Source organism: Phocoena phocoena, chromosome X, assembly GCF_963924675.1.
Source record: "Phocoena phocoena chromosome X, mPhoPho1.1, whole genome shotgun sequence".
Classification (NCBI taxonomy): domain Eukaryota; kingdom Metazoa; phylum Chordata; class Mammalia; order Artiodactyla; family Phocoenidae; genus Phocoena; species Phocoena phocoena.
The window spans coordinates 116,544,302-116,561,697 of NC_089240.1; positions in this window are offsets into that span (position 1 = coordinate 116,544,302).

A 17,396-nucleotide genomic window follows, 5' to 3' on the forward strand; every position below is an offset into this window, starting at 1 on the left:
ATCACTAAAATAAATAGACTCATCTTTTTAGACACTGCTAGTCTGTTTCCTGATACACACAGACAAATGTGAGTGGATTTTCCTTTTATACATTTACTTTTTACCAGTTTGCTATGCAAGGGGACAGGCTGTTATATATTCAAAAACACTGTGTGATGGAGGAGAGTATGAAGAAGGAGTTGGTGCTTTGGGAAGTCCCAGAAAGAGATTTCCATCTCACTGTGATATCTTCCTTCTGTTTCGTAAAGACATTGAGCAATGGGACAGCTTTATATATTCAGATGCCTTTTAGATTAGCCTCCATTCCAGTTCTTTGATGGCTCTGTCTGGCCTTCTTCCCAGGGCTGTTGTCAGAAATGCAGCCATCTGTACAGCTGACTATCTGCTCCTGGTAGCTCTGTGCCTCCTGGAGCTTTCCAGGGTAGTTGTCGATATTATGGCACTTTATTGGCAAAGGGGTCTCAAGGAGGCTTGTTTCACATCTGCCCTATGTTTCTTCCTTGCCTGCAGCCCTTGTCCTTCCAAATGAGGTGGTCACTGTGATACTGAGCAGGACCCTGTGGGGCTCCTGGGCACAAAAGCCTTTCTGTGTCCCACGTTTCTTGATTACAGGAACTAGGCTTCATTCAGCCTCCATGACCTTCCCTGAGTTCCAAAGGGCAGGTTCAAGCAGTTGCTAATTAGGGAAAGGAGGGGATGCGGAGACAAGAGAGGAGCAGTTCAGAAACAATAGTGCATTTCTGCAGTGTCAGTTGTTACTTCTCTTTTTTCATTTCTAATTCTGTTCACTTGAGTCTCCTCCCTTTTTTTTTGATGAGTCTGGCTAGTGGTTTGTCAATTTTATCTTCTCAAAGAACCAGCTTTTAATTTTATTGATTTTTGCTTTCATTTCCTTCATTTCTTTTTCATTTATTTCTGATCTGATCTTTATTATTTCTTTCCTTCTGCTAACTTTGGGGTTTTTTGTTCTTCTTTCTCTAATTGCTTTAGGTGTGAGGTTAGGTTGTTTATTTGAGATTTTTCTTGTTTCTTGAGGTAGGATTGTATTGCTATAAACTTCCCTCTTAGAACTGCTTTTGCTGCATCTCATAGGTTTTGGGTCATCATGTTTTCATTGTCATTTGTTTCTAGGTATTTTTGGACAACTACATGTAAAAGAAAGAAATTAGAACACTTCTTAACACCATAGACAAAGATAAACTCAAAATGGAATAAAGACCTAAGTGTAAGGCCAGACACAGTAAAACTCTTAGAGGAAAACATAGGCAGGACACTCTTTGACATAAATCACAGCAAGATCCTTTTTGGCCCACATCCTAGAGAAATGGAAATAAAAACAAAAATAAACAAATGGGACCTAATTAAACTTAAAAGCTTTTGAACATCAAAGGAAACCATAAATAAGACAAAAAGACAACCCTCAGAATGGGAGAAAATATTTGCAAACGAAGCAACTGACAAAGGATTAATCTCCAAAATTTACAAGCAGCTCATGCAGCTCAATATCAAAACAAAAAACAACCCAATCCAAAAATGGGCAGAAGATCTAAATAGACATTTCTCCAAAGAAGATATACAGATTGCCAACAAACACATGAAGGGATGCTCAATGTCACTAATCATTAGAGAAATGCAAATCAAAACTACAATGAGGTATCACCTCACACCGGTCAGAATGGCCATCATCAAAAAATCTACAAACAATAAATGCTGGAGAGGGTGTGGAGAAAAGGGAACCGTCTTGCCCTGTTGGTGGGAATGTAAATTGATACAGCCACTATGGAGAACAGTATGGAGGTTCCTTAAAAAACTAAAATAGAACTACCAGATGACCCAGCAATCCCACTACTGGGCATATACCCTGAGAAAACCATAATTCAAAAAGACACATGCACCCCAATGTTCATTGCAGCACTATTTACAATAGCCAGAACATGGAAGCAACCTAAGTGTCCATTGACAGATGAATGGATAAAGAAGATGTGGCACATATATACAGTGGAATATTACTCAGCCATAAAAAGAAAGGAAATTGAGTTATTTGTAGTGAGGTGGATGGATGTAGAGTCTGTCATACAGAGTGAAGTAAGTCAAAAAGAGAAAAATAAATACCATATGCTAACACATATTATATGGAATCTAAAAAAAATTTTTTATGAAGAACCTAGGGGCAGGACAGGTATAAAGATGCAGACATAGGAATATACTTGAGGACATGGGGAGGGGGAAGGGTAAGCTGGGATGAAGTGAGAGAGTAGCATTGACATATATACACTACCAAATATAAAATAGCTAGTGGGAAGCAGCCACATAGCACAGGGAGATCAGCTCGGTGCTTTGTGACCACCTAGAGGGGTGGGATAGGGAGGGTGGGAGGGAGATGCAAGAGGGAGGGGATATGGGGATATATGTATACATATAGCTGATTCACTTTGTTATACAGCAGAAACTAACGCAACATTGTAAAGCAATTATACTCCAATAAAGATGTTAAAAAAGGGCTTCCCTGGTGGCGCAGTGGTTGAGAGCCCGCCTACCGATGCAGGGGACACGGGTTCGTGCCCCGGTCCGGGAGGATCCCACATGCCGCGGAGCGGCTGGGCCCGTGAGCCATGGCCGCTGGGCCTGCGCGTCTGGAGCCTGTGCTCCGCAGCGGGAGGGGCCACAACAGTGAGAGGCCCGCGTACCGCAAAAAAAAAAAAAAAAAAAAAAAAAGATGTTAAAAAAAAAAGAAACAATAGTGCAATCTTGGGGCAGGGTCCTGGTTCCCCCCAAGTGATATACATAGCAATATCTTTGAACTGTTTTGCAGATACTGAAATCTCCACCAGGTGGGAGAAATTAACGGTATGCTCCCCACAAGCACGTCGACCCCAGACCAGTTGGAACCAGAAAGTTGATGATGCTGACGCCTACTTACCTCACCACGAACCGGTCAGAAGAAAGTCCATGAGCTGATCACAACCTCTTTGAACCATTTCTATAAAACTCCTCACTCTCCCCTCCATGTTGGGACACACAGTTTTGAGGGCATTAGCCCACTGTTGCCCCCTTTGCCTGGCAAAGCAATAAAACTATTCTTTTCTACTTCACCCAAAACTCTGTCTCCAAGATTTAATTCAGTGTTGGGGTACAGAGGCCAGATTCAGCTTCCACTGTTGCCTTTTTCCATGATGGACTCTCCATATGACCATAATTCTCTGATGCCTTTTCAGAAGAGAGTTAGGACCAGGATTAGCACTTTTCTTCAATATGCTGACATGTTCATAATATTTAGAAGAAATTTCTTAAAATTTCAAGTAGGTGAATAGCACCCTTACCTGGTCTCCAGAGATGAAATAGATCCCCTGCCACCCTTTTAACTCCTTTGTTTATTCCACAGGTGGATACTCGGGAAGAAGTAGACACTTTTATTCAAATCCCATCTTAGGCAGAGTTCCCAAAGTTTAGTTTAAACTTATGAACACACATAAACATTCAGAAAGGAAATTAAATTTCTCAGTTCCAAATATAAATGTCCTGCTACATGACATTTGCCACTTAATCTAATGCACCTCAGTCCAATCAGTGAGGTACAGTCTGAAGTGCACTGGTCTGGGACCGGGAGGGTCACATAACGAAGTTTGTGACCAAGGTAAAGGGATTTAATTTTCAATTTCTCCTTTTTCTCATCTGTAAAAAAAAATGTTTGGATTAGAGTGAAGTTCTCAACCAAACTATACAGAAGTATAGGAAACTATGCAATATCTGTACTGTGAACCTCAGGAATGAACAAATAGGATACAAGGCAGAAGAGCGGAAGAGGGTATGTTTTCAAGGCATGAAATAGAAGGTACTAAATTAACGTTCCTTCTAGCTCTGATATTCTGCTACAGCATGTGTTTTAGTGTGTGACAAGACATTTCTTGGAATTACCACAGTCTCATCAAAAATGGGTTCCACATTCCCAAGTGGGAGAAGTGTATATATGTATTTACACACACATACCATAGTGGTTGTTTATTTTTATATTTTTAGAAAGTTTATGCCTTTGTACAGTTCTCAAATTTTCTACCCAGCCATATATTACATATTTTATAATTAAAAAAAGAAAATGATCATTCTCTCCCCATAATGACATACTCATTTGGTAGGGGGTTGTCCAACAAAAACCAATAGACTACATAATATGTCCCTGTCAGTTTCCAAAAGGGATCATACAGCAGCAGCAGCAATAATGATGATAGAAAACATTAAACCCTTATTTGAGCCCCCTTTTTGTTTTATACCTCTATTTTTGTGTTATATAATACAGTGAAACTTTCTTATTTACCATCTGCTAGGCCCTGTTCTAAGCTCTTTAATTTAATCTTCATAAGAAACCTATAAAAAAGGCACTATTATGATCCCTATTTAATAGATAAAGAAACCTGGGGATATGGAGTTCTACAATAACAGAATGACACACCAGCACATGAAATAGCAATGGGGGATCACATTAACACAAAGAACTCTGCCAAGGTGAAGTCCACTTCTCTGTCAGCAGAGCATTAAGGAAGTGCTTCCTCTCTTTGTTCCCTAGAGCTGTGGGTCTCAATTGTATTGACCTGACACATAAGTTTTGAGAGATGTGAGACATATTTTGTTACTAATACTAGTTCAAAGACCAAAGTTTGCTAATTATGTACTTTTTATTTTATTTTTACTTTTGCTGTGCCATTCAGCTTGCGGGATCTTAGTTCCCCAACCAGGGACTGAACCTGGGCCCGGGCAGTGAAAGCGCAGTCTTAACCACTGGACCTCCAGGAAATTCCCAATTATGTACTTTTTAAAGCTAAAAAAATTGTGTACAATTTAGTGGGTTTTATTATATTCACAAAGTTGTACAAACAACACCACTAATTCCAGAATATTTCAACACCTCAGAAGGAAATCCCATACCCATTAAAAGTCGTTCCTCAATCTTCCTTCCCCCAGCTCATGGTAACTGCTAATCTACTTTCTGCTCTATCAATTTGCCTACTCTGGACATTCCATATAAGTGGACTTGTACAAATATGTGTCCTTCTTTTTTTTTTTTTTTGCGGTACGCGGGCCTCTCACTGTTGTGACCTCTCCCGTTGCGGAGCACAGGCTCTGGACGCGCAGACTCAGCGGCCATGGCTCACAGGCCCAGCTGCTCCGCGGCATGTGGGATCTTCCCGGACCGGGGCACGAGCCCGTGTCCCCTGCATCAGCAGGCGGACTCTCAACCACTGTGCCACCAGGGAAGCCCCTATGTGTCCTTTTTTGTCTGCCTTCTTTCTCTTAGCATCTTTTCAAGGTTCATTCACGTTGTAGATATGTCTGTACTTTGTTCCCGTATGGCTAATAATATTCCATCATATAGATACACCACATTTTGTTTATCCAGTCATCAGTTGGTAGACATTTGTGTTGTTTCCACTTTTTAGTTATAGTGAATAATGCTGCTGTGAATATTCATGTACAAGTTTTTGTAAGCTACTATATGTAAAATAGATAACCAACAAGGACCTACTGTATAGCGCAGGGAACTATATTCAATATAGTTGAATATAGTTGTAATAACCTATAATGGACAAGAATCTGAAAAAGTTTTATATATATAACTGAAAAAGTCATATATATATATATATATAAAACTAAATCACTCTACTGTACACCTGAAACATTATAAATCAACTATACTTAAAAAAAAAAGTTTTTGTGTATATACCTAGGAATGGAATTGCTGTGTCATATGGTAACTTTATGTTTAGGTTTCTGAGGAATTGCCAGACTTTTTTCCAAAGTGGCTGCACCAGTTTACATTCCCACCATTGGTGTATGAAGATAGCAGTTTCATCACATCCTCACTAATATGTGTTATTGTCTTTTTAAAAAAATGTAGCCATTTTACTGGGTGTGTTTACTGCAATTTCATTGTGGTTGTGATTTGAATTATCTAAATTACTAGCAATGCTGAGCATCATTTCATGTACTTATTGGCCATTTTAATGTAGTCTTCAGAGAAATAACTATTCAAATCACTTAACCATTTTTAAGTGGGTTATTGTCTTTTTATCGTCAAGTTGTAAGAGTTATTTATGTGTTCTGGTTAATTTCTAGAGTTCTCAAAAAGTTGATTTAGAATTTTTGCCAGTGCTCTCATGGCTTTTATGAAGGAAAATATTTTCATAGGCCCTAGCTCCAACATTCCCAAAGGCCTTCCCTAATTAGATACATTTTTAAAATAAATTTATTTATTTATTATTTTTGGCTGTGTTGGGTCTTTGTTGCTGCATGTGGGTTTTCTCTAGCTGCGGCGAGCAGGGGCTACTCTTCGTTGCGGTGTGCGGGCTTCTCATTGTAGTGGCTTATCTTGTGGCAGAGCATGGGCTCTAGGCATGCAGGCTTCAGTAGTTGTGGCTTGCGGGCTGTAGAGTGCAGGCTCAGTAGTTGTGGCTCATGGGCTTAGTTGCTCCGTGGCATGTGGGATCTTCCTGGACCAGGGCTCGAACCCATGTCCCCTGCATTGGCAGGCAGATTCTTAACCACTGTGCCACTAGGGAAGTCCCACTAATTATATACTTTTAATAACCAATCACTGGAAGATAATTTGCAAGCTATATAACTGCCAAAGGATTCATACCTAGAATACATAACAAACTCATAAAACTGTATGGTAACTTTTTAAAACTCCAATAGAAAATAGATAAAAGTCATGAACAGACATTTCAAAAAATAGGATATAATAAAATGGAAAATTAAAACATGAAAAGAATGTTCAATATCATTAGCCACTAAGGAAAATGCAATTAAAATCATAATGATATATGTTATGCACCTGTCAGAATGGTTAAAATAAAATAGAATATTGACAACGGCAAATGCTGGTGAAGACGCAGAGAGTTTGGATCACCGTATGTTTGTGGTGGAACCTATAATAATACAGCCATGTGGAATGTAGTGTGTCAGTTTCTTTTAAAACTAATTATCAGGGGCTTCCCTGGTGGCGCACTGGTTGAGAGTCCGCCTGCCGATTCAGGGGACGCGGGTTCGTGCCCCGGTCCGGGAAGATCCCACATGCCGCGGAGCGGCTGGGCCCTTGAGCCATGGCCGCTGAGCCTGCGCGTCCGGAGCCTGTGCTCCGCGATGGGAGAGGCCACAGCAGTGAGAGGCCCGCGTACCAGAAAAAAAAAAAAAAAGAAAAAACAAAAACAAAACTAATTATCATACGACCCAGCAATCACACTCATGCATTTAGCCCAGAGAAACAAAAACTAATGTCCACACAAAATCCTGTATGTGAATGTTCATAGCAACTTTATTTGTAATAGCTGAAAACTGGAAGCAATGCAAGTGTAGTTCAGCAGGTTGATAATTAAACCAACCGTGGCACATCCATACTCAGAAATACTATGCAACAATAAAAAGGAATGCACTATTGATACATGTAACAACGTGAATGAACCTCAAGGGAATTTGGCTCAGTGGGAAAAACCAATCTCAAAGTGTTACATTATGTATGATGGCATTTATGTAACTTTTTTTTAATGTAACATTCTTGAAATAACAAAATTATAGAAGTGGGGAACAGATTAGTGGTTGCCAGCTTTTATGGATGGGAAGGATGAGAGGGAAATGGATGTGACTATAAAAGAACAATACATGGGATCTTAGTGGTGGTAGTTACACGAATCCATACATGTGATAAAATTACATGGATCTTCACACACACGAGTGCATTGTAAAACTGATGAAATCTGAATAAGCTCTGTAGATTGTACCCATGTCAATTTCCTTGTTTTGATATTGTAGGATAGTTCCCATTGGGGGAAGGAGGTAAAGAGCACACAAAGTTCTCTGTACTCTATGCATCTTCCATGAATCTATAATTATTTCAAGATGAAAATATAAAGAAATCAACCAGAGAAGACTTGTGCTTAGTCCTACAGTTGTAATGTTGCCCTCTACATTCTGATAGCTTCCCTAAAGTGCAGAGAAGAGGTGAGAGGAGTCAGAGCTAGTAATCAGGAAATTGAAAGGAACCACAATAGATCCATGTGAGTGAATACCATGGCAGAAAGAAAGGTTCAGAAACTCCACCTTCTGTTATCAGAGAGTAAAGTACAAGGATAATGTAATAATGGGGGAGAGTTGTGAGAGTATAAGTTTGCTTATTTATGTGTCTTTGTTGTTAAAATTTTACCCTGTAAATGTTTTAATAGTGGATTTCAAAATGACAGTCTCTCAACCTCACTAAGGGTAGTTTTAGATCTAGGGCATTTTCCCACTATATTTCTATTTTATACTGTGGGAACAATTCTGGTTCTGAGAAAATGTAAAATCTTTGATGTGTTCTCACACTAGCAATGCCAGGGAAGAAGAGGCAGATGAGTTTTCCTTAAAAAACCCAAGGGACTGAACTGACTCTAGTTCCATAATTGGTGGCAGAAACTCTGTTATTTGCTATGATATTGCTAACATCAGAACGTGGTCCTCGAACACTTTCTAAAGAGTATACCTAGCATTCTAGTCAATAGGGTAATTTAATTGTAGACATCCTATCTTCCTCATTAGATTATATTCTTTTCCAGGACAAGGATCATATTTATTTCATCCCCGTATCCTGAGCGCCTACGTAAGGCCTGGACCTTAGTAAGAACCCAATACGTTTTTGATAAATAAAGATTGAGGGTAGCAGATGAGGTCATCGTTCTTGGAAAATGTTTCTTTTGTGGTCCCCAGTCTTGATAGTAAGGGTAGCATATTTCATTCTCTTTACCATTTCTGTGAGTTTTACTTTCAGTGTTTGAGGTCCAAATATGGTCCAGTGATAGAATAGTTCTAGATCCAGGGCCAAGGTAATGTATGAATAGACTGGAAATTGCCTACGTACTATGTTTTGAGGGAAGGACTTCACACCCAGTTACCCAGAAAGCCTTTATCTTGGTCCATTCTGGTTGCTATAACAAAATACCACAGACTGGTATTTTCCTGGTAAAAAACAGGAATTTATTTCTCACAGTTCTGGAGGCTGCAAGTCTGAGATCAGGGTGCCAGCACTGTCGGGTGAGGGCCCCTCTTCTAGGGTGCAGATTTCTCGTTGTGTCCTCCTATGGAGGAAGGGGTGATGGATCTCTGTGTGGTGGCTTCTAAAAAACACTAATCTCATTCAATAGGCGTCCACCCTCGTGACCTAAGCCCCTCCCAAAGGCCCCGCCTCCTAATACCATTACACTGAGAATTGAGTTCAACATATGAAATTTAGGAGGGACGTGTTCAGACCATAGCAGCCCTCAGTAGACTCCTAGACTGGGTTAACTGGAGTATCCTTAAACATTGACTCTAAAACCCTCATCTTCCAAATAAAAAACCTGAGAGAGGAGAAGTGACTCATTGTAGATCATCAAGCAGGTGAGGGAGATGGCTAGAACTGGAGTGTCTATCTCCAAAATTCTAATAAAATAATGAAAACCACACTCAGCTTCTTTCTCCAATGATAGGCATTTCTTTAAGAAACAATGAGCTGGAATGGTCTGGAGCATGGACTGACGGATGCAGTGTGGGATTAGACACGTATAAAATACAAACAGGAAACTTGTCAGTATTTCCTAATGCACATTTTGAAAATAACCTCCTTGTTGTCATTAGAGCAAGAGAACAAAAGAATGAATGCCTAAAGCGTGCTCCCTACAGAAGTGTCTAGGAACACAACCAAGAGAAAATTCCTGTTCGGCATCCTTGGTCATGTCGCAGAGGACTTGAAGTTCTGATGGTCAGACTGGTCAATGACATGGTCAATGCCGAGTAGAAAGTGACAGCACAGTGAAGGGATCTAAGGTGGCTCTGGGAGCTTTAACCATCAACAGATGCAAGAATACTTTGAAAAGGTGGGACTTATTGGTTAAATAATCAAAGTTTATGCTGAAATGATTATTGAAAAGTGAGAACATTTAATGTAGTGTGGTTACTAAATAGTAGGAATGGTTTTTTCCTTCTGACCTGAGAAAATTTTTTGTAGCTACACCTTGTAATATCTGGAAAGGCTGAATTTTATGGATTTAGAAAAACATTGTTGAAAGGCTCAAATAACTACCAGATAGCACCTTTATTTATAAAGGCTACCAGGAGAGGAGGTGAGAGAGTTGGAGGAAGACCACACGTGGAAGAGCCTCCAAGGGCCAAATCCAGAGGTTTAGAATTGATCAGACATTGTCTAATAAGGAAATAATATGGCCTAAAGGATTTTTAGGACGTTTATCTAGCTGGGATAGGAAGGGGAGATAGTGGGAGACAAGAGCATTAATTCAGGTGGAATGTTCCAGAGAAGGTGGCTGTAAGAATGGTTAAAAAATAGAAAACAAAAAGCAAATAAATATTTGGCAACCCTCAATGATTAGCCATGGGAGATGAAGAGGCAATGCAAAGAACTTGTTTTTCTGAGCTTGAAGCTGGTAAGAATGGTCTTACTCCTGATTTGGGCCAGCTTGTGGGAAAGCCTAGTGAGTTCAATTCGTTATTGATGTGGAGAAATAGCTAAGCTTTAGGGGAATGTCTACATGGGCTTGGGGCATGAATTAGACTTAGCCAGATATTACGATTTGGAGATTCATTAGTCAGCAATGATTTGTGAAAACAGGAGATCAGGTGAGCACTTGGAGTGGATGGAAAGGTAGAAGATTAAAGTGCAAGCCTGTGGGACAGCTTCAGCTACCCAGATAAGGACCTAGAATGTTTAAAAGCTACCTGGGAAAGAAGAACAAAGTGGAAGGAATTATTACCAGACTTCAAGACCTACTACAGAGTTACAGTAATTTAGACAGAATCAATAACTATACCAGTAGGACTGAATAGAGAGTCTGGAAATAGACTCACACATACGTGGTTATTTGATTTCTGTCAAAGACACCACAGCAGCCTAATGTGGAAAGAAAAGTCTTTTCAGCCAGTGGGGCTGGATATCCATATTTAAAAATTAACCTCAACTAGGACCTTACACCATACACAAAAATTAATTTGAGCTGGATCATAGTTGTAAATTTAGAAGCTAAGGATAAGACACAAAAATCAATAATAAAAAAAGGAAATTTATAAATTAGATTTTATCAAAATTAAGATTTCTGCTCACTAAAAGACACCATTAAGACAATCAATACAAAGGCCATAAACTGGAAAAGAATATTCACAAATCATATATCTGACAAAGAACTGGTATCTGGGTTATATAAAGAATTCCTACAGATCAATAATAAAAAGACAATGTGATATACATGGGCAAATCAGGGGAGCACCCACGTCACACAGGAGGATACATGAATGGCCAATAAGCACATGAAAACGTGCTTGACATCACTAATCATCAGGGAAATGCAGATTAAAGCCAAATGTGATACCTCTACACACATACCAGAATGGCTAAAATTAACAAGACTGGATACACCAAATGTTGACAAGGATTTGGAGCAACTGGAACTTTTTTTTTTTTTTATGCGGTACGCGGGCCTCTCACTGTTGTGGCCTCTCCCATTGCGGCGCACAGGCTCCGGACGCGCAGGCTCAGCAGCCATGGCTCACGGGCGCAGCCGCTCCGTGTCATGTGGGATCTTCCCAGACCGGGGCACAAACCCGTGTCCCCTGCATTGGCAGGCGGACTCTCAACCACTGCGCCACCAGGGAAGCCCAACTGGAACTTTTATACACTGCTGGTAGGAGTGTAAAAGAAAGTACTACTTTGGCAAAAGTTCTGACAGGCTCATAAAATGAACCATACATCTACTCTAGGACACAGAAAATCCACTCCTTGGTATTTACCTAAGAGAAATGAGAGTCCATGTCCACAAAAACCTGTGTAAAACTGTTTATAGCAGCTCTCTTCCAAGCAGCCCAAATTTGGAAACAGCCCAGGTGTTGTCAACTGGAAATGGGTAAGCAAACTGTGGCTATAGTCATATTTTGTAATACTACTTATCAGTAAAAAGGGATGAAAGACACACGACAACATGGATGGATCTCAGAAACATTTTCCTGAGCAAAAGAAGTCTTACAGGGCTTCCCTGGTGGCGCAGTGGTTGAGAGTCCGCCTGCCACCGATGCAGGGGATACGGGTTCATGTCCCGGTTCGGGAAGATCCCACATGCCGCAGAGCGGCTGGGCCCGTGAGCCATGGCCGCTGAGCCTGCGCGTCCGGAGCCTGTGCTCTGCAACGGGAGAGGCCACAACAGCGAGAGATCCGCGTACCGCAAAAACAAAACAAAACAAAAAGTCTTACACAAAGAGCACATATGTATGACAATATTTGTAATAAGTTCTAAAACAAAAACAAGTCATCTAAGGTGAAAAAAAATCAGACCACTGGTTGCCTGTGGGTGGTGGATGCATATTGACTGGGAAGTGGCACAAGAAAACTTGCTGTGGTGCTGGAAACACTCTATATTACAGGGGTTTGCTTTCCATGGTGTATGCGTTTGTCAAACCAAACTAATTGGTACACTTAAGAAGTTTGTACATTATATGAAAATTTTAGCTCTCCTTCCCAAAGAAGTATACAAATAGTGTGTGTGTGTGTGTGTGTGTGTGTGTGTGTATGCGGGCATGCGTAGGTGCATGTATGTGGTGGTGTATGGAGAGGGAGGGAGAGAGGTTATTTTAAATAAATGTGTAAATCTGAAAATTCCAAATAAACTGTATTCAAAGGAAAAATCATTAAAATGTACATTTTAGATGGAAGGAATTTGCTTGAAGAAAGTTTTCCTTTCATTATCTTGCTGCTGCTTTTCTTTCTCTATATGATTGTACTGGTCAAACAACCCATATTGCTTGACAAATTCTTTTCAGAGCAGGCAAAGAACAGATTGTTCAGTAGAGAAGGGGGAATTAGTAAGACCCATCCACTCCAGTCTAATAAGCAAGGCTGTGAATCATACTTTGCTCAGACAATTATCTTTGATTTTTGTCTACTGAAGAGAGTAATTTACTCATCAGGTTTTTACAAAACATATAGAGCAACTAGGTTTCAAAGACAGGCCAATAATCCAGACTTAGGTGGCTCACAGCCTCTTTCTGGCAGTGAGACATAATGGAATGAAGCACTGCGGGGAGGTTATTCTTCTCTGGAGCATCACTTGCGTAGCAGGGGCTCTGCCTCCTATGGTCCAGCTACACTAGGCTAACTGATGTTATCTGGACACTCAATGCTATTTAATGACTCTATGCTTTGCTTATATTGTTTTCTGTCCTAGAGCCACCTACACTACCTTTCTAGCTCATCTTTTAAGACTCAACTCAAAGATCAACTCCTCTTTGCAACTTTTTCAGTTTCCCTGATCAATTTCTTCCTCCACTGTGTTCTCCCGACACCTTGGTTATACGTTTTACAGTGTTTATACTAACTGACTAAATTTGACAGTTGCATGTCTACTATTCTAGACTGAGCGTCTCTGGAAAGTAGAACCTGTGTATTTGGTTCCTAGCACAGTTTAGTCACATGATATATTACTTGATGCAGGTGACTCCAAGGAGATTTGAAGACCTCCTGACTGAAACCTCCGAGAGCAGGTAGCAGGACTCTTTATTCACTGCCCTGGCCGCTACACACACACGCACACACACCATAGGGCAGTGTTTTGTGTGGATTTGGCATACAGTATGTCGGTGAACGTAATGATGGTGTACTTTGAAATGTCCCTAAGACCCAGGAAACTCAAATGTTGTGCAAGCTGTTTTGTTCAGCTGTTTTATATTCAAGGGAAAACTGTAGTACAGCCAGCCTTTGAGAACTAATTGAACCTAGTTTTGCAACTTTTAAAGAAGAAAAGAACACTTGGGTTGTGACCATCCAGTTTGTACCAGGGTATTAGTGATGGAGAGGTTTACATATACGAAGAATGTAAAGCTGAGCAATTATTTCCAGTTGGAATTCCACTTTATTAATTCCAGTAAGGAAGGGAAATTTCCACGTTGCTAAAACCCCAGAATCTCTCTTTTTCTGCAAGACTGACTCAGTCTCAATCCGTTTGTCCTTGCGTGAATGCTTTCTCCACGGCTCAGCTACGTGCCGCGCTGCACTGACAGCTTATAAGGTGATAAACGACCTGAGCAACTGACTCCAGGAAGCCAAGCTTTTACTCATTCATCGCCCTTGTACATTTCTCTTACTTTAAGCATTAACTTTACAGAATCAAAAACAAATTATTTTAAGAGTGCACACAATTATTTAGAGTACAGAATGTTGCAGGCATGCTCATTTGTTGTGAGGACACACCTGGGCAATCCTCCTTAGTGAACAGAAGTGTCATAGCTTCAGAAGCCATCTTACTTTATTCTTCCTGGTATTTTTTGAAGTATGGCTGACATATAATATTCTGTTAGTTTCAGGTGTACAACATAGTGATTGATATTTTTATCCATTATAAAATGATCACTATAAGTCTGGTTACTATCTGGCCCCGCACACAATTATTAAAGTATTATTGGCTATATTCTTTGTGCTGTACATATCCCCGTGACTTGTTTATTTTATAAGTGGAAGTTTGTACCTCTTAATCCCCTCACCCCGCCTCCCCTCTGGTAACCACCAGTTTGCTCTTGGTACCTATGAGTCCGTTTCTGTTTTGTCTTGCTTTTTTTGTTTTGTTTTTTCCGCGTTGTCACAAATGGCAAGATTTCATTCTTTTTCATGGCTAGTATTCCACTGTATATTTATATACCACATCTTCTCTATCCATTCATCTATTAGTGGGCACTTAGGTGGCTTCCATATCTTGGCTATTGTCAATAATGCTGCAATAAACTTAGGGGAGCACATATCTTTTTTAGGTTATCTTATTCACATTGTTTTTTTTCAGTTGAAGTATAGTTGATTTACAATGTGTTAGTTTCAAGAGTACAGCATAGTGATTCAGTTATACATACATATATATATTCTTTATCAGATTCTTTAAAATTAATGTTTTTGTTTTCTTTGAGTAAATATCAAGAGGTGGAATTGTTGGATCATATGGTAGCTCTATTTTTGACTTTTTGAGGAATCTCTATACTGTTCTCCATAGTGGCTGCACCAATTTACATTCCCACCAACAGTGTAGGAGGATTCCCTTTTGTCCACGGCCTCACAACTCTTATTATTTCTTGTCTTTTTTTTTTTTTTTTTGCAGTACGCAGGCCTCTCACTGCTGCGGCCTCTCCCGTTGCGGAGCACAGGCTCCGGACACGCAGGCTCAGCGGCCATGGCTCACAGGCCCAGCTGCTCCGCGGCATGTGGGATCTTCCCAGACCGGGGCACGAACCCGTGTCCCCTGCATCGGCAGGTGGACTCTCAACCACTGTGCCACCAGGGAAGCCCTCTTGTCTTTTTGATAATAGCCATTCTGACAGGTGTGAGGTTAGGTATCTCACTGTGGTTTTAATTTGCATTTCCCTGATGACTAGCGATGTTGAGCATCTTTTCATGTACCTGTTGGCCATCTCTATGTCTTGAGTCCTGGCTTTTGAAACTTAGCTGTCCCAGCCTCCCTACTGAATAGACATACGTCATCTTCCCAGAGGAACAGAGCATCTCTGAGAACTTTCGGGGGCACATCTATGTGTGTGTGTATGTGTGAAGCGACTGATGAGAGACAGAGAGGCAGAGTGTGTGAAACAAAAATTAACAGGAAAGGAAATATTGGGTTGACATTTGGTAAATTAGTTTAGAATCCTAATACTGAAAACCATCCATTCCTGCATAAGGACAGAATTGCAGCTGTTACAAACCTCTTCGAGAATGCCCACATAGAAAATGAAACATTCCCCTAAGGATGCCATGTACTTTTCTGTATTTATTATTAGAGTAACTGTGATGAAGAAAATACCATGTACTCATGTGATATTAGCAAAAGGGCCGACTGATTTGGCATAGATTATTGTTCTCTGTGCAACAAATTCAAACTAACCCCTAAAGAGCAGTACAATGCTTAGCGATTAAAGAGGTCCAGGATGTGACGATCCATGAAAGAATAGCACTCAAATGCTATTTCTCTGTCTGGATTTTTCTCCTTTTTCTTTTTTTTCCCATTTAGAGCTAAAGAGCAGCCCAGAATTTGAGGCACATTCTGTTGTGTGTACACGCTTGTAGCGTTCCCATTCACTAGGGGGGAAAGAGTGTACCCAAGGTGACAGAACAAGCTAGCACGGCGGCCGGGTGTCTTCATTCCAGGATAGCTAAACACACATGGAAGTCAAACCATGGGACCACATGTTGGCATATAGAGTAATGGAAAGTATGAAAAGTTGTCATTGTCAATAAGGCTAATAATTTGGGGCACAAGTGGCCTACCCTAGCTACAGTTCTCCACTTGTTTTTCGTTTTTAACATCTTTATTGGAGTATAATTGCTTTACAATGGTGTGTTAGTTTCTGCTTTATAACAAAGTGAATCAGCTATACATATACATATATCCCCATATCTCTTCCCTCTTGCGTCTCCCTCCCTCTCACTCTCCCTATCCCACCACTCTAGGTGGTCACAAAGCACCGAGCTGATCTCCCTGTGCTATGCGGCTGCTTCCCACTAGCTATCTATTTTACGTTTGGTAGTGTATATATGTCCATGCCACTCTCTCACTCTGTCACAGCTTACCCTTCCCCCTCCCCATATCCTCAAGTCCGTTTTCTAGTAGGTCTGTGCCTTTATTCCTGTCTTACCCCTAGGTTCTTCATGACCTTTTCTTTTCCCCCTTGGATTCCATATATATGTGTTAGCATACGGTATTTGTCTTTCTCTTTCTGACTTACTTCACTCTGTATGACAGACTCTAGGTCCTTCCACCTCACTACAAATAACTCAATTTCACTTCTTTTTATGGCTAATATTCCATTGTATATATGTGCCACATCTTCTTTATCCATTCATCTGTCGATGGACACTTAGGTTGCTTCCATGTCCTGGCTATTGTAAATAGAGCTGCAATGAACATTGTGGTACATGGCTCTTTTTGAATTATGGTTTTCTCAGGGTATATGCCCAGTAGTTGGGATTACTGGGTCCTATTGTAGTTCTATTTTTAGTTTTTTAAGGAACCTCCATACTGTTCTCCATTCCACTTGGGTTTTCAATTGGAAATGGTCATCCATTATGCCTCTGCCATATCCCTGTAGAGATTTTGGTACTGTAGTGGGATGCTGCTATAATCAAGACCTAAAATGTGGAAATGGCTTTGACCAGAGGTTGGAAGAAGTTTGAGAAGCATGATAGGAAAAGCCTAGATTGCCTTGAAAAGACTGTTCGTAGGAATACAGTCGTGCCAGTGAAGGCACATTTCAATTTAACCTGTGAATGACACACCTCAGCTAAATGAGGCTTCTAAGGCACATCTGGATGACAGTTATTCAAAACGGTTATCAGCCCTGATTCCACCACCCCTTCTATGCAGATT